Source organism: Callithrix jacchus, chromosome 7, assembly GCF_049354715.1.
Source record: "Callithrix jacchus isolate 240 chromosome 7, calJac240_pri, whole genome shotgun sequence".
Classification (NCBI taxonomy): Eukaryota; Metazoa; Chordata; class Mammalia; order Primates; family Cebidae; genus Callithrix; species Callithrix jacchus.
In genome coordinates this window covers 137,422,277-137,449,397 of record NC_133508.1, presented here as the reverse complement: position 1 = coordinate 137,449,397, position 27,121 = coordinate 137,422,277, and the positions used below count along the sequence as shown (strand labels likewise).

The 27,121-nt window shown below is 37.8% G+C and overlaps 1 long non-coding RNA gene across 1 annotated transcript in view; it reads left to right on the top strand.

Annotated features, from left to right (window-relative positions):
- The first annotated feature begins 7,863 nt into the window (after positions 1–7,863).
- Positions 7,864–27,121, top strand: part of LOC144577060 (uncharacterized) — a 96,721-nt gene continuing 77,463 nt past the window's right edge. Inside the window, exon 1 of the long non-coding RNA XR_013520281.1 lies at positions 7,864–8,084. This is a non-coding gene — a long non-coding RNA (uncharacterized LOC144577060). The remainder of the gene's footprint in view (positions 8,085–27,121) is intronic.

The following is a 27,121-nucleotide window of genomic DNA, read 5'->3' as shown; positions in this document are numbered from 1 at the left end:
TAATTAATTTTCTGAGTATTTTCCAGGCTTTTAGAGCTGGGGTTTGGAGCTTCCACTCTCTGATTTGAAAGTTATACCACTTTCTAGTACATGACATTATATCTAACCCTTTTTTATGAGTCATTCCTGAGACCTTCAATGGACAGTAAATGGGATGACCTCATTCTACACAAGGGAAACAAATTCATAAATAAGGGAAGAATACTCTTTATACTCTCACACATTCAAACAGTAGACAAGAGTGAGATAAAGATCACATTTCTGTCTTCCTGTGTTATGTGCTGGCTTCATATTCCTAATGTGCTGAAGAGGGTGTGTTACTGAGGAGGTACTCTCGACCGGTTTAGGGGTGAGTGCACACACGCTGCTTGCTGAGATGCCTGCCTCTCTACTTCAACTCATTTATTTCCATATTCTATTTTATGGTCCCAATTAAGAGCTTGAACATTCTTAGTCAAGAGTTTTGGAATCAGAAAAATGAGCATCAGAGTAATTTCATACACAGTAGGAAGCCACAGTGCCTAACCTTTATTCCTCTATCTGAAAAAAATGATGCTCTGGTTGGTACAGGAAGCTTTGTGGGGTCAGTATCTCCTGCATGCCAACTATTCTTATCTCTTAGAATCAGGTTTGTTTTATTTCATCAATAAGTTCTCATTTATATAATTTACTCTTTCTTCTTAAGGAATTTTCTACTTAAGCAAGCTCTAAAAGTTTTCCCCCTGTTTTCTAAGTTTGTCTTGCAAGGGTGTTTTTCTTTCTGACTTTTCTAAATATTTTTCTTAATTTACCAAATCATGTTGCATAGAAAATTCTTGTGTTCATTATTATTATTACTTTTTGGATTGTATTTTTTGAGATGGAGTCTCACTTTGTTGCCCAGGCTCGTGTGCATTGGCACAATCTCAGCTCACTGCAACCTCTGCCTCCTGGGTTCAAGCGATTCTCCTGTCTTAGCTTCCTAAGTAGCTGAGATTACAGGTGTGTGGCACCACATCCAGCTAATTTTTGTATTTTTAATAGAGACAGAGTTTTGCCATGTTGGCCAGTCTTGTCTTGAACTCCTGACATCAAGTGATTCGCCTGCCTCGGCCTCTCAAAGTGCTGGGATTACAGGCGTGAGCCACCGCATCTGCCTGATTATTTGCGTTCCTAAAGAATGTAAGTGCATTATGTTAGGCACTTTAAATAGTTCTGTGGCTTTAATAGGCTTGTAATATACTTAGGGAAAGAAACAAAACATGTTCATTTTAAATAAGTCACAATATAAAATAGTGATCAAGACTATGTAGCATGTAAAAACATATTTCGGAGGGCAATTTGATTCCAACTGGAGAGAAATTGCTGAACGGTAGAGTCATCAAGAAAGTTTTTGCCCTTCTATGGGAAGAATGACAATGCAGTGCAGTGCATAATAGAATCAGCTTTGGATCAAGATAGGCCTGGGCTTGAATCTCGGTTTTGTGATCTTGGGCAAGTTACTTTACCTCTTTGAGTTTTGATTGTCTTTGACTCAACTTAATGAAACGTATTTTGTAGATATCTTAGAAGAATTATGTAAATGAATACATGAAAAGCATTCAGCTAAGTTCCTGGAATGTGGCAAATCCTGATTAAAGTAGTTGCTATTAATTAAACAGGAACTTGAATGATTTCTGTAATGAGGAGTAGGGATGGAGGGAGAGGGGAGACAGGGAAGAAAAATAAAGGCAGAAGATTTTGCTGGTGAAGCAAAGGCGTGCTCAAGGTTGAGAAGGCCTTATTATGCAGCTATATTTTAGGAGAATATAAGTGAACCACATTGATGGTTTTCTTAAGGGCTGTGGATATTATGTCATTTGTCTTTAACAGAGGCAATTTGCTTCAGATGACAAACCGCTTGACCTTAGCAGGTGGCTTGGCATTTTCTGAGATGTTGCGTTTTGGCAAGGTAAAGATCCTTTCGTTTCTTGTTTCGCAGTACCTTGGAGTGTGTTACCCATTATATAGCCCTTTAATATCACATCTGTGAGGTAGAAAGAGCGTGGAAAAAAATGCCTGACATGAACGGAATGACTCACAGCAGGTGAGTGTGCCATGCAGATGGGCCCGACTTCCAGGTTTTCTCCTTCTCAGAGCCTCTCTGTGAAAGCTCATGTGGCCAATCTCGGCTTTTCTCATCAGGCATCTCTTCTACGGGAGAGAGAAAGGAAAAGAAGAGAGCATTGTCAGGTCTTAAGCAAGAGACTTCAAAGTCTTTTCCAAATGAGTCATGCAAACAGCTTTGCTTAACATATACGGAATATGAATCTATAATTATGAAAACACGTACACAAAACTTCCGCAATAGCGAAGCGTCAATAAGCAGATGTTTCCCGTGTTTACAAAAAAGGCTCATCCCACTTGTAAAGTGTTTATTTTTATAATATGTTTCATGTTAGACTTATGCTTTTCTTTGGACAGCTAAGAGCTGTTTCTCCCTTTCCTCTGATGAATGTCTAGGTGAGCAGAGATGGAAAACATCTTATGAAACAACAGAAACTCTGGAGAACATTTTTATTTACCCAAGTCACAAAGCCAAAGCATAAAAAGAACTCAGTGGATTTGCTTCACAGTTTTATGAGCAGCAAAACAACACTGATGAAAGGGAATTTTTTCATGCAGAATTGAAGAACCTGGATTGGAAGGAATGCTCAGGAATTGTCTAGCTGATGCTCTGATGCTTTATTGTTATGAAAGAGCTGAAGCCAAGAGAACATGTCAGTGATTCGAAAGCTTGGCTACATATGGGAGTCACCTGTGGAGATTTAAAAACCGCTGCTGCCTGGGCCTCATCTCTAGGGTCTCTAATCTAATTGGGTTGGGGTAGGACATCTGGAGATATAAAATCTCTGTAGGTGATTCCGTGCAGCTCAAGACTGAAGACGGTTTTAAATGCAATGTATAATCCCACTTGTACTAATGTACCACTATGCAATCAATGAGATGATAATGCAGACATGAAGATATGTAAACAGGAGTCCAAACTGCTAAATCTGAAGCTGTTTTCTCAAGCCTCCAAGCTTCTTTCTGCAAATTCCTTTGCTCCTCTTCCTCTTTACCTTTCACAACCCACAGTTAAGAGATTCTACTCTCTCAACTATCAAAATAAGTTATCAGAAAAGGAGTCAATAGAAACATCATTCTGAAATGTAACTGACTAATCTGTAATAGCTCTCCTAGATGTACTCTATTTGTATTTTAACCAGAAACAAAGGTCCTGCTAGAAAAAGCCTTCATAGGCCGGGTGCGGTGGCTCATGCCTATAATCCCAGCACTTTGGGAGGCTGAGGCAGGTGAGGGCAGGAGATCGAGACCACCCTGGCCAATATAGTGAAACCCCATCTCTACTAAAAATCCAAAAATTAGCCAGGGGTGGTGGGCACCCGTAATCCCAGCTGCTCGGGAGGCTGAGGCAGGAGAATTGCTTGAACCCGGGAGGCGGAGGTTGCGGTGAGCCCAGATCATGCCACGACACCTCAGCCTGGTGACAGAGTGAGACTTCGTTTAAAAAAAAAAAAAGCCTTCATTAAAAGCTTGAAATAACCTGTAGGCAGTTACTTACTGCCTGTGAAGAGACAACATGGTTTTCTTTATCAGATAGACTAGTTGGCTCATCCAGGAGCATGTCACCGTTTTTAGTTGAAAACAGATGGCTATTCAAACTTACTGGGCAACTGGTATCTGAGAGTAGATGCCAATGACACTCTGATTGCAAATAATAAGACTCTTTCTACACATTGTGGATGTTTCCTCCCTATTCCCAGCCCATCTGTAAATATTAGAAGACAGGAAGTCAGAGTTCATTTCCTCAAACAAAACTGAAGTATGTCTGGTTGTGCTTGGACAAAATGTCTCTTCATGGGATAGGGAATCTGGGAAACACTGTGAATTCTGCTAGCCCCTACCTGCATCTTAATCTCAGAACTCTGTTTATGTCTCCACTGTGTGTTGTTCTTAATGTTTGTCATTAGCCTGATTCTGTCTTTCCATAAAGTTGAATTTAAGAAATTAGACAATTATGAATACACATTTGTTTCATGAGCCTTACAGAAGGAAAGAAGTCTAAACATCAATTTGTTATTAGTTGGAATTCCTATTGGTGCTATGTTATAGATTTTTCTTCTCTAGAATGATAGCATGTCAGTTTTTAAAATAGTGGCATTATAGTTATTTGTGGAAATTATCTGTTAGAAACATGATTTTATTATGTTACAGTTAGTAAGGTGTGGAAAGAGCGGCGTGAGAAGGATATGAAAGAGCAAATAAATGGATCATGAGGACTTCATTCTGTGCATCAGAACTTTATGGGCTTGTGTGGTGGCTCATGTCTGTAATCCCAGCACTTTGGGAGGCTTAGGCAGGTGGATCACTTAAGGGCAGAAGTTTGAGACCAGCCTGGGGAACATATGGAGACCTTGTCTCTACAAAATGTTGAAAAATTTGCTGCATGTCATGGTGCCTGCCTGTAGTCCCAGTTATTCAGGAGGCTGAAGCAGAAGAATCACTTGCACACAGGAGTTCAAAGCTGCAGTGTGCTATGATATGCCACTGCACTCCAGCCTGGGTGACAGAGTTAGACCTTGTCAGTAATAAATAAACAATTAAATAAAATAAAAACACTTTCCACCTGACTTTAAGTTTTGGTCATGATTGAGTAGCTTGTGTTAGACTTCCTGCTCACCAAAACATAGATAAAATATGAAAACAATGTTAACAAATGTTTGCAGAAAGTGAGCAGCAATCAATGCAAGGCTGAGATCCCTGAGATAAGGAAAGCATACGACCTTCACCCTGCATTCACTCTGGATTTCTCCCAAAGTGATATTTTCAAAGCACTGTATGGCAGCATAGAGCCCTAGCAGAAAGCAGAATTCTTGCTCCTGGGAAAAAGAGAGACTGGTGTTAGGAGTTACAATGGTGACTGGGATTTGAGGGATACGGTATTAAGAGAGAGGTCCAGAATCTGCATAAAGATTCACATTGAGTCTTTGATTAATGCATAAAGGTGTGTATTCACATAATGGGATTTCAGAAGCTATAGCAGAGAAAGGATGAGGGGGAGCTGAGAGATAAGCAGAGAGTTCAGAAATTGTACAACTCTGGGGAGACACTGATGTTTGGGTCCAGCTGCTGAAGACCTTGGGCCTGTTGTTGATGTTCTCATGGAAAGATCACATCTCAGAAGGACGGAGCATGCTAGGAGTAAGGGCTAGACTCTAGGAATAAGGGTAAAAGTGAAATAGACCCACTCTAACAAAGACTAAAATCAAGGTTTGGCAGGATAAAGGTGATTTTCTATTATTTAATTTCCTGCTAGATAAAAACTTAATCTCTAGAAGAAGATAACAGCATTTATGATGTATCATTTATAATATCAAGCATATAATAAGCAAGTATTAGATATGCAAACAAGCAGGAAAAGCAACTAATAAGAGAGAGAACAGTAAATAAAGGCAAACTCAGATGATACAAATATGTGACTTGGTAAATAGAGTTCAAAACTAACTGATTAATATGTTGAAAAGAAAGTCAAAATGAATAAAAACATGGAGCACTTCTATAGAAAATTGAAATTTATTAAAATAATATAGATATATAATATGTAAAATAATATTAAGCTCTTTGTGCTTGATAAATGACTCAAAGGTCTGGACTCTCATTGCCATAATATTTATCTGCCACAGAGAATAGAATCCAGGATGTGAATAGAGAAAAGAATAAGTACGAGCTAATGACAATGAAAAAGAAGAGACTGAAGTTGCATATGCAAAAGAGAAAGTTCTTTTTCTGAAGTATACTGATTTGACCAATAAGATGAGAAAATTACAAAAACGACCTAATTGTACATATTTAGTCTATGAATTAGTTTGCTAGGGCTTCTTTAAAAAAGTAACACAAACTGGATAGCTTAAACCAGGAGTCCCCAATCCTTGGGCTATAGACTGGTACCTGTTGGTGGCCTGTTAGGAACTGGGCAGCACAGCAGGAGGTGAGCAGCAGGTGAGTGAGTAAAGCTTCATTTGTATATACAGCTGCTCCCCATCACTTGCATTACTGCCTGAGCTCTGCCTCCTGTCAGACCAGCAGTGGTATTAGATACTCATAGGAGTGTGAACCCTATTGTGAACTGTGCATGGAAGGGATCAAGTTGGGTGATCCCTTATGAGAATCTAATGCCTGATGATCCGTCACTGTCCCCCCATCACCCACAGATGGGACTGAATAGTTGCATGAAGCCAAGTTCAGGACTCTCACTGATTCCACATTATGGTGAGTTGTGTAATTATTTCATTACATATTACAATGTAATAATAATAGAAATAAAGTGCACAATAAACGTAATGTGCTTGAATCATCCCCAAACCAACTCCCATGCCTGGCCGTGGAAAAATTATCTTCTATGAAACATGTCCCTGGTGCCAAAAAGGTTGGGAATGAATTGGCTTAAACAACAGAAATTTAAGCTGGCTTAAATAACAGAAATTTATTGTCTAACAGTTCTGGAGGTATCAGGTATCAGTAGGGTTGGCTACTTCCCAGGTGAGGTAGAAATCAGTTCCATGCATCCCTCTGGTTTCTGGCAGGTTTTGGCAATCTGTCGGCATTCTTTGGCTCTGCTGCATTACCCTGATCCCTGTCTTCATCTTCACATGGAGTTCTCCTGTGTGCATGTCAATGTCTTTTTTTTTTTTGACCATGTTTACTGGAATCAGGTTACTGTCACTTTCGACGAAAAGTCCTAGGCCTTTGAGACTTCAGTAGGTTTGCTAATACAGTTGATAATTGAACAACATGGGTTTAAACTGTGCAGGTCCACTTATATGTGGATTTCTTTTCACCTCTGCTATCTCTGAGGCAGCAAGACCAACCCCTTCTCTTCCTCCATTTCCTCAGGCTACTCAACATGAAGATGATTAGGATGAAGACCTTTATGAAGATCCATTTCCACTTAATGAACAGTAAATGTACTCTCTCTTCCTTATGATTTCCTTAATAACCTTTTCTTTCCTTTAGATTGCTTTATTGTAAAAATATAGCACATAATACATGGAACATACAAAATATGTGTTAACTGTTCATGTTCTTGGCAAGACTTTCTGTCAACAGTAAGCTATTAGTAGGTAAGTTTTTGGGGGGGTCAAAAGTTGTATGTGAATTTTTGACTGTATGGAAGGTCAGCATGCCTAGCTTCATGTTGTTCAAAGATCAACTGTAGTCGGAATGCAGTGAAACTTGGAGATCCAGATCGATAAATCATCTATTTACTTATTTGAGACAGGTTCTCATTCTACTGCCCAGGTTGGAGTATAGTGGCATTATCATGGCTCACTCTCACTTTACCCTTGACCTTCTGAGATCAAAAAGTCCTCCTGCCTCAGCCTCCCCAGTAGGTAGGACTACAAGTGGGCACCAACATGCCCAGCTAATTTTTGTATTTTTTCTGGAGATGGAGTCTCCCTGTGTTGCCCAGGCTGGTCTCAAATCCCTGGGCTCAGGTGATTTCCTCACCTTGGCCTCTCAAAGTGCTGGGATTACAGATGTGAGTCACTGCTCCTGGTCTATTTATTTATCTTCTTGGTAGTCAAAGAAATGAAGAGCAAGGATTCTAGAATGGGCTGTAGGAAAAGATGGTGGAATTAAGATGAGGACTGATTTTCGGAATAACAATGCAGTATAGGCCTGGCTTCAAAGTCTAGTTATTGTGTTGGATGCTAAATTAAGGACACTTTAAAATCTTTCTTCTTATTTAGATTCCCTAATTTGGTCACATGAATTAGCTATAATTGCAGGTTGGTCTCTACTGTAGTTTGATGCTAATCTATTCTTATACTTGTAGAGACACTGAAATAACAGCATGCAAAGAAGATGATGTTCACATTCACATCCTGACCCTGGAGCTATAACCAGACCTCTAGATCTCCTACTTCGGAAAGTATAACAAAATGCAAGTGAAAAGAATGTTTTTGAAAAAAACCTTGGATTTGTTTACATTCTTTGTGGAATAAAGAATTTAATTTTTTCCAAAGAGAGATCTAGCCTTTGCCCTCAGAAGCTTCTGGGAGGTAAGCTCTATGTTCTTGCAATGTCATGCTTGATAGGAGTGTCTTGTTTGGGAATATAGGCTGTGCCAGACAGTCTAACAATGTGATTTACAATGGAAGTTTTCAGTCATGTCAACCAAAATTAAGGCTGTGGAGGCAGAAATAATTTGACAAAGGTTTATTGGAAGCCAATTGTGAGGACTGACTTGGGAAAACATACCCACAGAGTTGGGCATGTTCCAGAGTCCACTACCGGTTGCAAGGCTTTTATGGGAAAGTTTAGAAGAAGGAAGGAGAACACCTCATGCCAGAGTTGTCCTTTTCACTGTGGGGTGTAATACAGAGGTTATAATCATTGGCTACAGATTACAACATACAGGCTAAAATGTTCTACATGCAAGACAGTCAGTAGAAGTTCGTGACTCAGAAACAAATTAGTGTTCTTTTCAGTGTTGGTAGGTTACATATTAATTAGTATGTCAACAATTTGGAGACTCCCAACAAGACCTGAGGAACTCACGACAGGATTCTTTAGTCGGAATCAGAATATAAGCCTTTTAACCTAAACTAACCTGCATCCTAAACTCTCATCGTAAGTATAACAGCATCTGGAGAGTTCTGTGAGTCTTTCTACTGCATTATTAAACCTAAGTATGGTCTTAGAGATCCTAAACTTGAAATGGTGTCAGAAGTGGGGGTAGTGTTGCGGACTACATTTTAACGTAACAACCAAAAAAGTAATCTGTAAATTATATTTCTGTAATTACTAATCATGCTAAATTAACAGTTCTGTGAAGAACTGTTAATGTGAACAGCTGATGTAAGAATAATGCTGATGGTTGTTTGTGGAAAAGAAGAGGATATGGGGTTTAAAGACCTAGCAAGCCCTCTGAGTACTGAAGTATTCTATTCATTCATTCATTCAACAAATATTTGCCCAGTGCCTCACTACATTCCTTAAAGACACAGTCCCTTCAATTGGGATGATCCCTAGTAAAGAAAAATGATAATGACTGACAGAGATATCTGATTCAATTCAAACAAGAGTCAAACAATTCTAACAGAAATAGAGACATAAAAACTGTTGGGTCTGTTTTGTTGTAATAGTTAGAAACGTGATATTTGGAGTCAAGTAAAACTGGGTTGGCTACCTGACTGGTGATGTTCAGTACCGCATGTACTGTGACATTCGTTGTAACTTTAAGCTCTTTCTCACTTTTCTTATTTGTGAAATGGGGATAACGACACCTACTTCATAGAATTGTCATGAGGATTAAATGAGATGATGTATTAAAGGTACTTAAGGTCAGTTATATAATCAATACGTGTTATATATATAATAATTATTAATATGCTCAGATTTATCTTCTAATCAATCTTTTTTAGCTGAATGTGAGAGGGCATTGCTTCCCACCATACCTATGCTAATTTTAGTGGCTACTTATTTCCTTGGTCCCAGGAACTATTATGGCATCAAGAGAGTAGACCCAGTTTTGAACTGTATAGTTTAGCAGAAAATGGCAAATGAACAGGTTTGGGATTTATTTAGTAGCAGTGACTTCAATTACACCTTCTTTTGCTGCCTTTTGTTTTGTCAGTAAAATACCAGAGGGATTTGGGTATTGTATATACAGGGTATAAAAAGCCCCAGAGAAGGTGAAATTAGACTTTGTAATCTCATGGCTTTTAGGCAGGAGAAGGATTATGAAGCAGCTGGTGAGAGTAAAATATTCATTAATTCAGTCTGTAGCAATATGCAAGTGTTTAGATGGTTTCTCGTCTGGGGTAACTCAAGCTCTGCCCCTAAGACATTTTAATTGTGCAGAATATATTGAGCAGGGAGGACTAGCACAAAACCCTGGCAAATTGGTTATTTCTGAGATTTTATTCATTCTCAGGAAAATATGTATTAGACTTTATCTTATCAAATTTACAGGATAAAGGGAAGAGACTACACAACATGAAAACCTAAGCCAACATTTTATAAAATTAAAATGTTTTGTCTTGAGTACGTTAATTTTTAAGGCAGTGTTGTCAAACATGATGCTTTCGGCACAACCCCGTTTTCAAGAGTCTAGCCATTGTTGTTCAGCGTGCATGTTCATCTTCTAGGTAATTATACCTTACACTACTATCACACCTTGGGCTTTGCTCTCTTAATTCTCAAAATTTATTAATCTTGTTGGCTAACTCTTAGATTGTACTCATTTTTAAATAAATTGTTCAAAGTCACAGTGCTAGAGTGTGGCAGAGCTAAAAGATTTTCTGCTAGTTCTGTCAGAAGCATTTGAACCAGAGCTGCTCCATCTTGAATAGGGGCTGGGAAAGATAAGGGAGACATACTGGGCTGCATTCCAGAGATTAGGTGTCCTTAGTCACAGGATGAGATAGGAAGTCAGCACACAGGTAACAAAGACCTCGCTGATAAAATAAGATGCGGTAAAGAAGCTAACCAAGACCCACTAAGATCAATATGGCGACAAAAGTGACCGCTGTTCATCCTCACTGCTCATTCTACACTAATTATAAAATATTAGCATACTCACAGACACTCCCACCGGTGCCATGAGAGTTTACAAATGCCATAGCTACATCAGAAACTTACCCTATATAGTCTAAAAAGGGGAGAAGCCCTCAGTTCTGGGAATTGCCCACCCCTTTCCCAGAAAACTCATGAATAACCCACCCTTTGTTTAGCATATAATCAAGAGATAACTCTAAGTATATGCAGTCTAGCAGCCCGTGCTGCTGCTTTGCCTATGGAGTCGCCATTCTTTATTCCTTTGCTTTCTTAATAAACTTGCTTTCATTGTACTCTATGGACTTGGCTTGAATTCTTTCTTGTACCAGATGCAAGAAGCTCTCTTGTGGTGTGGATCAGGATCCCTTTCCCATAACGATTTCCTCTTCAGTAGACCTATGGTTCCCAAACTCTCATATGTATTAGAATAACATGGGAAACTTGTTGAAAATATATATGCCTGGGCGTGATACACATAAGTGCTGAATCACAATGCCTGGTACAGGGACCAGAAATCTGCATTTTAAACAAGCACACCTAGTGATTCTGAATTAGGTGACTGTAGGACAACACCATAGGGATCACGTATGAAGGCTCTGAGAACAAAGACTGTTAGTTATTTCTGCATCTTTTAAACATAGTGTGCAATTGAGGGTTAATGCCACTCCTATAGGAGAGAAGAAAATAGAACTGGTTTCTGCAAAAGGGAAATGCTATTTTCTTTTTCTCTGCCTGCCTGATGCCACTGCTAGAAGAGGTACGCATCTAACTCTTTGAAGTGTTAAGCTGAAGCTAAGCTTTACTAATGGGAGTCCCAGAAGTGGCTTCTATTTGTGATATTCATATTGCATTAGGGAATGAATGTGAAAATAATAGAAGCAAATCAAAGCCTCAACCATGAAATGTTTCCCTTTCTGGAAAATCCACTGATATCCTCCATAGCCACTATTGAATGCCACGGACCCACCCTATTCCTGCTTTTTGTTTGGTCTCATTGACTCCTATCAACCTCTGCAAGTAGTTACCAGGAAACAAATAACATTCTAACCTTTCCTAAGACCTACTGCTGCTTCCCAGAAATATCTAAGCAAGCCATCTCATGAGAATAAAAAAATTGCCTCTAGGTTCATTCGGGTCGTCAGTCTCTGGAGGATGGCAGTTTCTGTAGCAATTTGACACTCCTACTTTCGGCTGAAATTGGAAACTGCCTCCTTTCTTTATATTAAGTAAAATTCAGCTTTTGGCATGAGCTTATACTGTCTTTTTTTAGCCTCAGGTTTTGCTGTTCCTAATGGGAATTCCTTCCCTTTTTACAGTGCAAGTGCTAGATACATAGTGTCGAATAAAACACCACATTCTGTGGGGCTCCCAGGAACTATAACTGTACCATAGAAACAACAAAACAAACGAATGAAGCAGGTTTTATTTATATCAGTTAATAATCCCCATACACATAAGTCTTCCTGTAAACTAACAAAGATGATACATTAGACAATTTTTTTAGCAGGGTTCTGAATTAAATGGTTGTATTTAATTTTCTCATCAGTAAAATGAAGTGGTTAGACTAGATTAGGGGCCAGATTTGATTAGGCTTTGCAGACCATATGGTCTTTTTCACAGTTACCCAATGCTGCTGTTAAGGAACAAAGGCAACCATGGAGAATACATAGATGAATGGGTGTGGTTCTGTTCCAGTGACTATTTATGAAAACAGGAGGCGGGTTGTATTTATTCTGCGGCGTATAACTTGATGACCGTGGATGCAAAGGTATTTTCTAGCTCCTTGATTTTGTAATTTTATTCAAACAAATTGAAATCCAGCTGTCATTTGGTTACTCTTTGGTTAAGATCTCCAGTTTTGTCTACCAAAGTCTACTGAAATCAGAAAGAATAATGAAAACAGTGTTTCTTAGTGAAACATGAAGGCATTGTAAATCTGGTAAACAGTATTTAGTTGAATCCTCTCAAACAAACCTAAAAAATGGTAATATTATCATCAGTGTTCACAGAGGAGGGAAACTGAGGCTCAGAGAAATTAAAGTAACATGCGGACAGTAAGTGATCGATTGTCTTAGTTCGTTCAGGCTGTTGTGACAAAATATCTTAGACTGAGTAATTTATAAACAACCGAAATTTATTTCTCACAGTTCTAGAGACTGGGAAGTCCAAGCTCAGGTTACCAGCAGATTCGATGTGTGACAAGAGGTCTCTGCTTCATAAATGGTGCCTTGTTGCTGTGTCCTTACGTGATGAAAGAGGCAAGGGGCCTCTGGAGCCTCTTTTATCAGAACATTAATCCCATCTCTGAGGGTGGAGCCCACATGACCAAATCACCTCCCAAAGGCCCCACCTCTTAATACCATCACTGTGGGGGTTAGGTTTCAAGACAAGAATTTTGGTGGGACACACACATTCAGACCATAGCAGTGGTACAGTGGGAGTCAGGTTCAGATACGTCAACTTTGCGAACATTCTTTGAGAGCCTATTTGATTCTTAAATACCATCCTCTCTACTGATTTCATGAAGGTAGAATATTTTTGTGTCCCAAAGAATTAGCTTTTGTGCTAATCCTTTATTGGGGAATGAATGTAAAGCAGGAATGAGAGGAAAGGGAAAAGAACAAGGAGAGGGCAGCCTTGAAACAGAGGGATTTTTAAAGGTATATTGTCAAACATGTCAGAGCCTGAGGCAGATGAGAACTGGGAAGAAACCACTGGATCTGAAAAGTAGAAAGTGTCTGATAACTCTTGGGGTAATGGTTGGGGCCAGAAGCCAGACTACAAAAGGAATAATAAGTGAAAGTAAATGTAGACCTGTCATGTCAGAAAACTGGCAATATAGAGGAGAGAGATGAATGGTTATTTCTAGCTCTCCTAATCTTTTCATTCTCTCTAAATGGAGCATTTAGGAAAAAAACAAACGAACAAACAAACACATAACCTTTCATCAGCTGATTGCTATGCTGCTTGGCAAGGTTGTCACAATTTAAAGATCAGGACTTAGTCTGATATGGGAGCAAACATTTCTTCGTGGCAGAAATTCATTAGTCTTGCTCCCAGTCGGCTGGTGACAGAATGGGCACTAAGGTTTTCTTCTCGGTGGCTGGGAGTGTTGCTTCAGCATCACTGAGCTCATTATTCTTTTACTTTCAGAGCAAGATGAAATCAAGAGGCCAGCTTGTTAGGAAGTCAGTTCACTGTGTCCTGCAGATCTAAGAGGAATGGTGGAGCAAGTGCAACTCCTAAAACACATACATGGTTATTGGAGTAACAAGCAGAATTTTGTTAATTTTTGCTTTCCTTAGAAAGTAGGAGAATTGGATCAGTTATGGCAGGGTTCAAAGCTCCCCATAGCTGAAGGGAACTATCTCCAAAGGCCGTAAAAATAAAAAGACAGTTGTAGGGACATGGATGAATCTGGAGAACATCATTCTCAGCAAACTGACACAAGAACAGAAAATGAAACACCGCATATTCTCACTCATAGGCGGGTGATGAAAAATGAGAACACATGGACACAGGGAGGGGAGTACTAAACACTGGGGTCTATTGGGGGGAAAAGGGGAGGGCCAGTGGGAGGGGGAGGTGGGGAGGAATAGGCTGGGGAGAAATGCCAAATGTGGGTGAAGGGGAGAAAGGAAGCAAAACACACTGCCATGTGTGTACCTATGCAACTGTCTTGCATGTTCTGCACATGTACCCCAAAACCTAAAATGCAATAAAAAATTAAAAAAAAAAAAAAAAGACAGTTTGTTCATATCAATCCCTAACAGAGAAAAATATCACTGGCTGCATTTCTAAACTGTCTATTTCTACCACAGCCTTCAAAGTGGGGATTGGAAATCTCCTGCTTACCTGGAAGAGGATTGAAATGATTGCCTTCTTTTGTAAAAATCTTTAAATTGAACAATTATTTTCAAGACAGATTGTCTATATTGAGTCATTCTGCAGAAATAAAAAACAATATTTTAAATGCATTGTCATTTGGAGAACTTTCAGATTAAATAAGTAATTATCTTGGGTGATGCAATATGAAACCTTGAGTAGAGGTCAAAGAAGTTCTATGACATTTATAGATCTTTAAAAATAGTACTTAAAATAGAGAAAACTATGAATCATCTTTATTAACCATATTGATAAAATGAATAATGGCATCTACCAATAATCAATCTCAAGCCTTAATTAGTCATGATCCAAGGTACAATCTCTCACTAAGAGCAAATATTTTACCAGAGTGGCTAACAACAAATTGATATAGTTCCACATTATAAAAATTATATTTCCATTTTGATAAGGATGATTTGTAACCTTCTTAAAGAATTGTTATAGAAGGTAAGAGGTGGAGAAAAAGATTTGAATAAGTTTTCAGTATAACTGAGGCTTGGCTAAAATAGCATGTAATGTAATTAAATTATTTAGTGAACACATTGGTGGTGGTGTACAGCTTTCAGTATTTTAAGGGATATGAAATTTTTCATTTTCCCTTAGTTATAATTATTCTTGTACTTTTATTTCTATTAATTTATCTTTAAAAAGGAATTTAAAAGCCTTTATATAATACTGTAGAAAGTCATTAATTCATTATTGAAGAATAGGAATTTAATTATCATTTATCTTTCTCATCCTTTTATTTATCTTTACAATATTTGTTTAGCTGTGAATTTAAAAGACCTTTAACTGGTTCTGCTGTTTGCTCTAAGAGATGCAGCTTAAGTTATTTATCACAGTGGAATTAAATGTTGCCTAATTAGATTCTCTTGATTTTCTCCATGGGCCATTCTTAGAAGACTGAAGACCTGTTGTTTGAGGACACACTGGCTGAGCATGCGTGTCTGCCACAGTGCCCAACACAAAGAGTGGGCACGAGTGTGGTTTTGAGTTTATATTCTTTTGAATGGACTTTTTTTTTTCATTCACTATTTTTTTTCCAAGTTAAATCTAATTTCACCTAATTGTATGGACAAACAAGTTTCCTATGCTACTTACCATTTATGTTTGAGTATTAACCAACTTTGCGTGGTGTTGTTGAAATAGACTCTAAAGGTGAGCAAATCACCCCAGAGTTCCATCAGGTGCTATTGTTTTTTGGGCGCCATTGGAAGAAATAAAAACAAACTCTAAAACACGAGCCATGTCTGCATACAGCTCTAGAATAAGAAGGTATCTCTGTTATTTCAATTCTTAGGGCAAAATGTACTTTTTGAGAATCTGTTTGTTATTATTTTGAGTATTAGTCATAAACTTAAAATATAAGTATAGTAGGCTTATAATTCTACCTACTAGCAATTTCTTTTATATTGAGACAGTTTCATTTATACTGAATGTATAAAATTAATAATGATAAACTTAGTTAAAAACTGATTACTGAGTTATTTTTATTTATTTTGACAAACAGGAATTTATTCCAAGGCTTCGAATATGTGGAAACATGGATCTCCTCAGGTGTTGTTAGGGTAGCGTAGCCATAATAATGATGTAACTTGTTTGAGAAACCTTGTTCTTGCTATGGGCAATCAAATACAGGATTACTGAAGAAATGAAGTATTTAGAATTCAGTTTGTATTGAAAAAAACCCTCTATAGTCCCAATTTACAGATACATTAAAATTGTGAGTCACAGAGTCCAACTGTATTTTTTACTGGAAAGTTTAAACCCCAGACCCATGATAAGAATTTTCATAGAAAGAAGCAGAACTTTATTTCTGGAAATATTAGAGATTGCAGTTTATTTATTTATTTATTTTGGTGAGGCAGCAGAGTAAAAGGGAGTCATTTCTCAGAATGAATGTTGAAAAATTTCTGAATCTTATTTTGTCTTTGTATTAAAGGTATTTATCTTACTTGGTTGCAGAGATAAAAGATAAAAAGGGCAGTTTTAAACATTGTTGATTTCAATATTTACTTGACCTAGTCAATTTGCATTGATGTCACTAAGAATTAAGCATACCCGTCTGAGCATAATTAATTTATGAACTGTTAGAATGTCGTTTTTTATAGAGTAGTTGTTAGGAGTTGAATTGTATACCTCTAGATTCACATGTTGATTTCTTAACACCCAGTACTTCAGAACAGAATGTGATTGTGTTTGGAGACAGGGTCTTTAAGGAGATAATTAAGTTAAAATGAGGTCATTAGGGTGGGTCCTAATCCAAAATGACTGTTGTCTTTCTAAGAAGAGGAGATTAGGACACAGAGGTGAACAGAGGAAAAAACCTTGTGAAAACACGGGGAGAAGATGGCCATCTCCAAGACAGGGAGAGAGGCCTCAAAAGAAAACAACCTTGCCAACACCTTGATCCCAGACTTCTATCTTCCAGGGTTGTGAGAAAACAATTTCTTATTCAAGCCACCCAGTCTGTGGCACTTTCTTATGGTAACCTGGGCAAACTATTATAATACAGTCACAGCTATAGCCACGGAAATGGCAAACTATTATAATACAGTCACAGCTATAGCCACGGAAATGGCAAACTATTATAATACAGTCACAGCTATAGCCGCGGAAATTCAAAGACCAATGTCCGTCCTCTAAGAGGCTTTATGAATTCCAGGCCCTGGCAGTTGTAAATGTTATTGTAGTCAGCCTCTCTGTCACCTGGTTTATTTCCTCTGACTCCTTGTCAGGTAGATAGGGAGAGTTGCAGTGGATACTGAGCGTCTGATGCGTCCCAGTTCATCTGAACTCTGAATCTACTTTCCCAATGGCTCCAGGTGGTGGTTGTGTAAGAAGTCAGTTTGCATGGGCATGTGTGCGAACTGGTATGTGAGGGTGTATGTGTGTATTGAAGAGATGTTAGAGAATTGTACTGGGTAAGAGCATGGACTCTGGAACCAGATGGAGCCTAACAGCTCCACATTTTCTGTGTAATTTTGGATAAGTTATTCAAACTCTCAGGGCCGCAGATCTCTCATCTGGAAAATGGGATCAGTGATAGTCCCTACTCTTGTAGGGTTGTGGTGAATGTTAATTGATTAAAGTATTTAGAATAGGGCCTGACACATAGTAAGTGCCAGGGCAGGCATAACAATCTGTATTTCAGAGAGTTACCATGAAAAATCATTAAATGACACAATGGGTCGAAGTACCTTACATGGTGCCTGAAAAGTTGTAGGCACTAAACACCTGTTGTCTTATTTTTCTTCTTGATATTCCCATAATCTCAATATGGTGTTAAGGTTATACTCTCAACAAGGGCATGAAGGTGTGGGAACTGCAAAGACACTTTGAAATCAATTGATTTAACTATTTACAAACAGGTGGAGGAGGCTGAGGCATATCAGATCACAGAACTGCAGTCTCCCTGTTTCTCTCTCCTTCCACATTGATATAGTTTGGATGTTTGTCCCCCCCAAATCTCATGTTGTCACGTGCTCCCCAGTGTTGGAGGTAGGGTCTGGTGGGAGGTGTTTGGATCATGGGGGTGGATCCCTCTTGAATGGCTTGGTGCCCTCCTCATGGTAGCAAATGAGTTCTTGCTCTATTAGCTCATGTGGGAGCTGGTTTTTGGAAGGAGCCAGTTTCTTGATTACTTTCAGTGAAAAAAATAAAGAATAAAAATAAAATAAAGGAGCCCAGCACCTCCTCCTCTCTCCATTGCTCTTTCACCTGTGACATGCCTGCTTCCCCTTTGCCGTCCACCATGATTGGAAAGCTTCCTGAGGCCTCACTAGAAGCTGAGCAGATGCAGGTGGCACGTATGTACAGCCTGCAGAAACATGAGCCAAATCAACTTCTAAGTTACCCAGTCTCAGGTATTCCTTAATAGGAATGCAAGATAGATAAATACATACATCAACATGTTGTCCTCCTGTCATGCATCCTTTTTTTTCCTCTCCCCTGCCTCTCACATGAGGGAGAGTCACATTTAATACAGTCAGTGGTTGGTAGTATACAGAAACTGGCAGAAGAAACCAGATGATGGTTAAGACTTGGCAAGGATTTTGTTGTCCTCCTTCCTACAAATGTGAACATGTTTTATTTTTCACAGGATTATGGCCATCAGCCTTTTAGAAACTGATGACTTAAGCACTAAATCTCTCCTGGTTCCTTCCCTGCCCTTTGAGTCTCTTCTATATGGCCTAATTGATTTGCTCCTATTTGCCTACCTTTCTTTACTTATTTATGCAAGGCTTTCACAGTTAGCCAAGGGAAAAGTGCATCAAACTCACTTTGTACTCTGAATCTGGAATTGAGACATCACCTCAGCAGCATTTTTGCACAGTGGCTGATTTGCTATGAATTTCTGTTTTGTGTGATTTCATAGTCAATCAATTCCCATTTTAATCTTTTATGACCCTTACACATTGCAGAGGAGTAAATGGGAATATATTGAAAAGATGAGGAATTTTCAAGCTGTATAAATCCAGTCCACACCAGTTTCAGCCCTCTCAAGGGAATGCAAAACTCTGACGACTGAGAATGACCCCAGAAGACAAGCTTGAAAGTTTTGTAAGCGACCAGATGGTGGCAGCATAGAACGTGTGAGAAAAACTCCCTGAGCAATGTTAAAAACGTGTTACAAATAAATAGTAGCAAAACTACTAATTATTGATGAGAATTAAGATAGAGAAACTGGTTATAGACATGCAATGCAGTACCGGAAATACCTGAATTTGACTCTGTGTTCCTACGTGTGGGCTGTGTGAACTTGGGCAAGCCAATTAGCTTCTTTCTCTAAGCTCTGCTTCTTCATTTATGAAGTGGGGACATTAATAGTTACAGGATTGTTTTAGGATTAAGGGAGATAATGTTAAAGACTTAGCCCCTCCTAACAAGGATATTGTAAGTACTGAGAGAAAGAGAGAGAGAGAGAGAGCGAGAGCGAGAGAGAGTGAGAGAGAGAGAGATTGAGAGAGAGAGAGAGATTTAATCATGTCAAATACAAACATATTTCAAAAGAAAGTTTTTGTAACTTTTTCTGAATCAGTAGGATATCAAGAGGAAGATGGGAGCAGTAGTTAGCTCCTGTATGCAGGTAAAATGGAGATGCTTTGTCTGCAGAGAGTTTAAAAATACTAACAGTGTCAACTGAAATCAGTCTTCTTTTTATAATCACATGGACCAGCAACTCTAAACAATGTTAGTGATAAAAAACAAAAACAAAACAAAAAAAACTCTTATTCGTGGGAACTTTACTGTTCTTAGCAAATTGAAGTTTTCATTATCATTCTAAGCATTTTAAGACCCTTTACCCTCTGCTTCTGACTTATGTGCCTTTTACGCTTCTTGCTTTCTGAATCCTTTCCAGTTCAACGGGACAGATTGTTCAACGGAGATGCTCTCCATTTCCTGCTTCTCCATTTTGATCACACAATTCCTACCACCTAAAATGCCTTGTAATCTTCTTTTCATTTATTTACCTCTTACGTTTCCTTCGAAGGTGCAGCTTAAGAGCTACTACACACTCTGGGAAGCTTTCCGCGTCTGCTGGATCCTGCAAGGACATGTCTCCCTTTTTGTGTATATAGTTATTTTGGCCCTTAGCATCCCTTAGCATCTGCTGTCACTTTTTTTTTCCTGTACTTTAGGTTCTGAGGTACATGTGCAGATCATGCAGGATTGTTGCATAGGTACATACATGACAAGGTGGTTTGCTGCCTCCACACCCCCCGCCATCACCTATATCTGGCATTTCTCCCCATGTTATCCTCCCACCCTCCCCACCCCTGCTGTCCCTCCCCTAGTCTCACCCAACAGATCCCAGTGTGTGATGCTTCCCTTCCTGTGTCCATGTGTTCCCATTGTTCAACACCCGCCTATGAGTGAGAACAGGCAGCATTCGCTGTCGTCTGTTCAAACATATTGCCCCTTCCTTCCAATGTAAAGGAGGAGCTAATTCACAGAGTTGATATTATTTCTGTAATCTAGTGCAGCTTTAGGTTTTGATATCATCTGTACACTTGGTGCTTACAATTGTGTTTGCAGTTCAAGACATTCTGTCACAGAATGAACATAACTAGTGGGTATCTTCAATTTCGAACTTCCTTTGGGATGTGTATGCTACCTTGAATAGTGTACACAATGTAATATTAATTAACATTAGGCATTTTAAAAGGAAGAAACTATTACGTTGTGGGTTTAAGGGCAAATGATTGAAGCCTTCTATATGATATTCAAACCACTGTCTGAGAAAGAATAACGTGTAATTGTATCAGCCTGTGTTCAATCAGGAAACAGAAACTGCACAGTGATAATTTGAATTTCCCACAGCACAGATTAATATGCAAGGTCTCATCTGGGAGCTCTAAATTCCACATTCAACTGATGCTGTTTTTCAGTCATTTTCCATGAGACCCGAAATCTTTTCATCTCTTCTTGGCTGGTGTAAAACTCAATGTATATTTTAGCATGTGGTGGCCACTCCCTTGGTGAAAAACTACTGGGTCTATGAAAAGTACTGGGCCTTTGAACTTGAGCTTTACCCTTGTGTCTGTAACCTAACCAGATACTGTGAACAGAATGCTGTCAGCATTTATCTGTCATTAGAGAAAGTAAGTATAAAACCTCTCCCTTCACATCTCATATTCAACAAGATAGCCATATACTGCCAAGTCCTTTGTGAAAAAATTGGCCAGATCCTGGGATCAGAGGCTCAATCTCCAGAAGTGCAGAGATCTCACAGGTTCTGGTACTCTAAGGTAATGCTCTGGGAAAAAGGGAGTACTTCTGAGCTGAGGCGGCTCCTGGTAAGAAGAAATTCTGGACAGGTAGTTTAGTTTTACTTCTCTCAGACTCTTGTGAAGTTGGACCTAGGTGTTTAGCCACTTTAATAGTCTTTCGTGATTACATGGAGGTTGGTGAGGAAATCTTTGTCTCATATCATTGTTGATTAGAATTACTATCTTTGTTGTTTCAGGAATCTAGTTTAGAGAGTAAGCTAAAATTCTGCATCACCAAACCTGCAGAGTGTAGCGGGGGTGACATGGCAGAGGTCTAGCTGTTTGAAACACTTGCTGTAGCACATACCCCATGAACCCAAGGAACAAAACTAGAAATGATGCTAATAGAGCAACATAATAGTTCAACATAAATAGGACTTTCTAACCGTGAGTTGTCTATATATAGGATGAACCGTCATGTTGATGCTATAAATTGATTCAAATTCTTTTTCTTATCTGGAGTTTATATTTTAGGGATTTTACCATTTCTTCTTCCAAAGAAGTTGATTAGCCTGTTAGAAATTTTCAGACATGTCAAAATCAAATGAATAAACACATCAAAAGCAAATTATTGTATCCTTTTTTTTACTCTTTTAATTATTGTAGATGGTGGTCTCATCTCCTAACATATACTAAATAGAGATATGGAAGTAATAAGCCTACAAGTAGAAAAGTATATGATATTAAAATATTAGGAGTATGAAAAATTACATGGGATTTTGGAAATGCACAGAGTTTTACTTGTTTGCTTTTTATTTTTTTTTAAATTGGAGAGAAATGCAGTCTTGTAATGAAGTCTTAGGTGGCATGTGAAATGAGAAATCTAGATTTTGGCTCTCCTGTTGGGCTTTTCTATCAATGGAAGCTTTGTTCCTGTATTGAACAATTCTTTCCTCCTAGCTGGCTCATCTCATGGGAGAGATTTAATGAATAATTGATGGAAGGCACACATGCTCTGTCTATTGTATCTTCCATTCAAGGAGAGAAAGATACAAACCTCTTTGGGTGTCTGACTCACGTATTAGATGCAGGTGCTGTGTTGGCAATTTCCTGTATGACAAAGAAATTAAAATAGACTCCCCACTTCTTTAAAGTGGGGCTGAACATAGACACTGCGATGATGTGGTTCGAAGATCTTTAGAAGGAGGGTAGTTAAACGCTTTCTATATGATATTCAAACCACTGAGTCTGAGAAAGAATAATGTGTAATTGTATCAGTCTATGTCCAATCAGTAAACAGAAACTGCACAGTGATAATTTGAACAGAGAAAGTGAAATATAAAGAATTGTTAAGTATAATAATTTGGAGTAATGGGGTTTGGAGTAATAAAGGACTAATTAATATAAAACAAAAAGAAGTTTAAAGACTACAGAATAGCACATATAAGAAGCAGCGACTACTTCCAGGGCCGAGATGGAGCATCTAAAGAAGAGCCTGTCCTCTGCCCCAACCCTTGGGGGTGAGATACCAACCTTGTTGGAGGACACAGTTATCAGTAACTCGATGGTGAAGAACTCACTAAGGGTGCAGCACAGGTGGAACTTGCTGGAAATCCAAATCTAGGATTCCAAGAAAAGCTGCTAATGAGGAGGTATCTTATTAGAAGTATTTCGCTGAAATCACAAAATGGAGTGCCAGGAGAATATGCTAGCTATTGGGTCCTGCTAATCACTTTTTGTTTTATCTATTTTATCTTTTTGCTGTTGGTGTTGTTCTCAATTCCATTGATTTCTGCTCTTTTTCTTATTATTTTCTTATGTTTGGTTTGAGATTATTTTGGTCTACTTTTTCTAGTTTCCAAAATTGAAAGTGTGGATCACTGATTTGAGGATTTCTTCTTTTTTAATTAAGTATTTAGTGCTTGTTCACAATAACAAAGACATGGAATCAACCCAAATGCCCATCAATGGTAGACTGGATAGAGAAAATGTAGTTGATATACACATGGAATACTATGCAGCCATAAAAAAGAATAAGATAATGTCCTTTGCAGGAACATGGATGGAGATGGAGACTATTATCCTTAGTAAACTAGCCTAGAAACAGAAAACGAAGTGCTATATGTTCTCACTTATAAGTAGAAGCTAAATGATGAGAACATGTGGACACAAAGAGGGAAACAACAGACATTGTGGCATGCCAGAGGGTGGAGGGTGGGAGGAAGGAGAGGAGCAGAAAAAATAACGGTTGAGTATTAGGCTTAGTACCTACGTGACAAAATAATTTGTACAACAAACCCCTGTAACATGAATTAACCTATATAACAAACCTACACATGTACCACTGAACCTAAAATAAAAGTTTAAAAAAGCATGAGCCTTTTAAGTGAGAGAAAGTAAAGTTGAGGTGGCTATAATAATATTATGTAAAATCTCTATTTCTTATAGAATGTCTTCTTGAGAAGTCCACTTTGTCTAATATTATTACAAGCTACCTCAACTTTCCTTTGATGAGTGTTTTCAAGGTATATCGTTTCCATCCTTTTACTTTTAACCTATTTATATCTGCTGTGTAAATGATCTTGCTTCTGTTATTCAATCCAACATGTCCATTTAATTTGTGTGTTTAAACTGTTTGCAATAATTGTTGACATGCTTCTATTAAAATCTGTTATTTTGCTAGATGTTTTCTTTTCTTCCCCCAACCTTTTTTACTTCCTTTGGATTGAGTATTTCTTATGACTTCATAAAAAGTTTATATGCTCTTTATATTTAGTTTATTTCCTTTACCGTTTGAATGTGTCACTTAAACTGCATGTTAAAAGCCTAATCCCCAATGCAACAGTGTTGAAAGGTGGAGCCTAACAAAAGGTGATTAGGTTATAAGGGCTTTGCCCTCATGAATAGATTAATGTTGTTATCACAGGATTGGGTTAGTTACTGTGAGAGTGAACGTGCTATAAATGTGAATTTGGCCCCCTCTTGCCCTTTTCCTCTCTCTCACCTTCTCTTATCCTCTCATCTTCCATGTAATGATGTAACAAGAAGGCCCTCACCAGATACTGGCACCTTGATACTGGACTTCCCCATCTCTAGAACCGTGAAAATAAATCTTTTTCTTTATAAATTACCCAGTCTGTAGTATTCAATTTTTGCAATACAAATTGAACTAAGACACTCTAGTATTTACTATACATATTTAATCTATTATACACTACCTTTAAATTATATTTTACAGGTTAAAATAGTATAAAGACCTTAAATAGTATATTCTCATTTTTTTCTAATCCTTTGTGCTATTGTTAACATATATTTTGCTTTACATGCACCATAAATGCATAATTCAGTTACTATTTTTTCTTGCCTTAGAGAGCCAATTGTCTTCCAGAACTTTTAAAAATAAGAAAAAATTAAATTGAATATTCATCCTTATTTGTCTCAACTTCAGCATTCTTTATTTCTTTTTGTAGCTCCCGGTTTTTGTCTGGCTTCCTGAGGAGCCATCTTTAATGCTTTATTATAGTACTTGTCTGATAGTAACAATTTGTCTCTTTTTACATGTCAGAAAAAATATTTTTGCTTTAGTGTTGAAAGCTATTTTAATTAGGTCTAGAATATTTGGTTGACAGGTTTTCTCCTTTTCTTTTTCTTTCAATACTTTAAATGCATCAGTCCACCGCATTCTGGCTTGCATGATTTCTGACCCAAAGTCTACTATAATTTTTGTTTTTACTGTTCCATAGGTAGTATTTTTTTCTCTGCATTTCTTCAAAATGTCCTCTTTGTTTTTTTGACGGTTTTAATATGATAACTTCATGGATGTGTAAGTGTCTCTATAATTTTGTATATATCATTAGTTTTGGAAAATTCACAGCCATTACCTTTGCATATGGCCCCGTTCTCTCTATTTTCCTACTAGGATTTAAATTACATGTATTTTAGATTGATTTTTTTCCCCTGCTCTTGAACATTCTGTTCGTTTTTTACACTCACCTTTTTTCTTCGTGTTTCAATTTGGGTGATTTCTATTGACCTCTTTAAAATTCACTGATTTTTTGTTTTTCCATCAGCTGTGTTGAGTCTACCAATCAACTTGTTAAAAGCATTATTCATCTGTTACTGTATTTTTAACTTCTATTATTTCCTTTTATTTTTTTCTTATAGTTTCCATCTCTCTGCTGAAATTCTCATGAGTTCAGGCAGTGTTCCCACTTTTTCCATTAGCATCTTTGACAGTTTAAACATAGTTATTTTCAATTCCCTGCCAAATATTTACACACCTGGGTCATGCCTGAACCTGATTTTGCTGATTGTTTTGTCTCTTGACACAGCGTTTTTGTTTATTGCTTCTTCATGTATTTTGTAGGTTTTGCATGCATGCCATTTATCTTGTGTAGGAATGTAGAGACTGAAGTAAATAGAATAGGAGCATGAAATTTGTAATACCACTTGCTAAACCTTTTACATGGGGATTAAGTCAATGTTTTTGGGGTACATAGTTATGTTTAGATTCATGCAATGTAAAGTGATAAACTCAGGGTAATTATTATACCCATAATCTCAAAATTTTATGATTTACTTGTGTTGGGAACATTCAAAATCCTCCTTTCTAGCTGTAATTTTTGTGTGCTTTAACAAGTCTATCCCTATCCCCACAACCCTTTGCAGTCTCTGATAACCACTGTTCTACTCTTTCCTATGAGATCAACTTTGTTAATTTCTGTGTATGAGTGAGAACTCGTGGCGTTTATTTTTGTGTTCCTGGCTTCTTCCACTTAAGTGAAAGAGGGCTGATCCTTCTCATGGAACTAGGGTCATCCATGTTGCTGCAAATGAAAGGATTTTATATTTTTTTAAAGGCTGAATAGTTTTCCATGTGTATATATGCTACGTTTTCTTCATCCATTCATCTGTCAAAGGATACTAGGGTTGATTCCATGTCTTGGCTCTGTGTGTAGTGCTGCAGTAAGCAGGTGGGTGCATATATATCTTTGATATATTGGTTTCCTTTCCTTTAATATATAGTCAGCAGTGGGATTACTGTTACTATATAGTAGTTCTATTTGTAATTTTTTCTAAGAACCTTCATAATGTTCTTCATAATCGCTGTACTAGTTTACATTTCCACCAACAGTGTATAAGAGTTTCCTTTTCTCCACATCCTCACTAGCATTTTTTATTTTTTGTATGTTTAATAAAAGTCATTCAAGCTGGAGTGTGATGCTATCTCAGTATGGTTTTGACTTGCATTTCCCTGATGATTAGTTATTTCAGACATTTTTTCATATGTTTGTTGGTCACTTGCATGGATTAATTTGAGAAATGTCTATTCAGATAATTTGCCCAATTTTAATCAGATAATTTGTTTTGTTGCTGAGTTGTCTGAGTTTCTTGTATATTCTGGATATTAATCTTTTTCCAGATGAATAGTTTGCAAATATTTTTTTAATAGGTTGTGTTTTTACTTTGTTGTTTCCTTTGCTGTGCAGAAGCTTTTTAGTTTGATACCATCCCATTTGTCTATTTTTGCTTTTATTACCTCTGCTTTGAGGTCTTGTTCATAAAATCTTTTCCCAGACCAATGTACTGAAGCATTTCCCCTATGGTTTCTTTTAGAAGTTTTATAGTTTTGGGTTTTACATATAAATCTTTAATCTGTTTTAATTTTTTCATATAAGATGAGCAATAGGAGTCTAGTTTCATTTTTCTGCTTATGGTTACCCAGTTCTCCCAGGTTCATTTATTAAACTGTCCTTTCCCTAATGAATGATTTTAGCACCATTGTTGAAAATCATTTGGCTAAAAATACATGGATTTATTTCTGTGTTCTATTCTCTTCCATTTTTTTTTCTTTTTAGATGGAATTTTGCTCTGTTGCCCAGACTGTAGTGCAGTGGCATAATCTGGGCTCACTGCAACCTTTGCCTCCCAGGTTCAAG